Source organism: Rhagoletis zephyria, unplaced genomic scaffold, assembly GCF_001687245.7.
Source record: "Rhagoletis zephyria isolate East Lansing unplaced genomic scaffold, Rhagoletis_zephyria_1.1 Rzeph_scaffold_00066, whole genome shotgun sequence".
NCBI classification, from domain to species: domain Eukaryota; kingdom Metazoa; phylum Arthropoda; class Insecta; order Diptera; family Tephritidae; genus Rhagoletis; species Rhagoletis zephyria.
This window is the reverse complement of record NW_016157150.1, coordinates 70,369-70,727: the sequence shown is the minus strand read 5'-3', so window position 1 is coordinate 70,727 and position 359 is coordinate 70,369.

Sequence of the window (359 nt, the reverse complement as noted above, 5' to 3'; positions counted from 1 at the left end):
CAGCAAAAGGGTTTTCTCCTAGGGCATTTCGAAATTGATAAACTTCGGCTTAAAATTTTACAGTTGAGTCTAAGTTACTCCAGGTAAGTAACGTTAACCGTTGCCATTGCATCTCTATGGATGTTATTTCGTCGGCATTATATATGTGTTTTTGTTGCTGTAGTTGAACAAATACTTTTGGTTTAATTACTCTTAATGCGTTTCCAACCGAAAAAAGTCAATTTTTTTTAGTGTGGAAATATTTGTAGGGAGGCGTTGGCGTAATTCCTTTATTAAAGTGATAATAAAATAGCGACCATTTTCTCGAATTATTTTCTCGGCTTCGTGGTCAAAAGCGTTTGTGCTTACTTTTGTTTTTA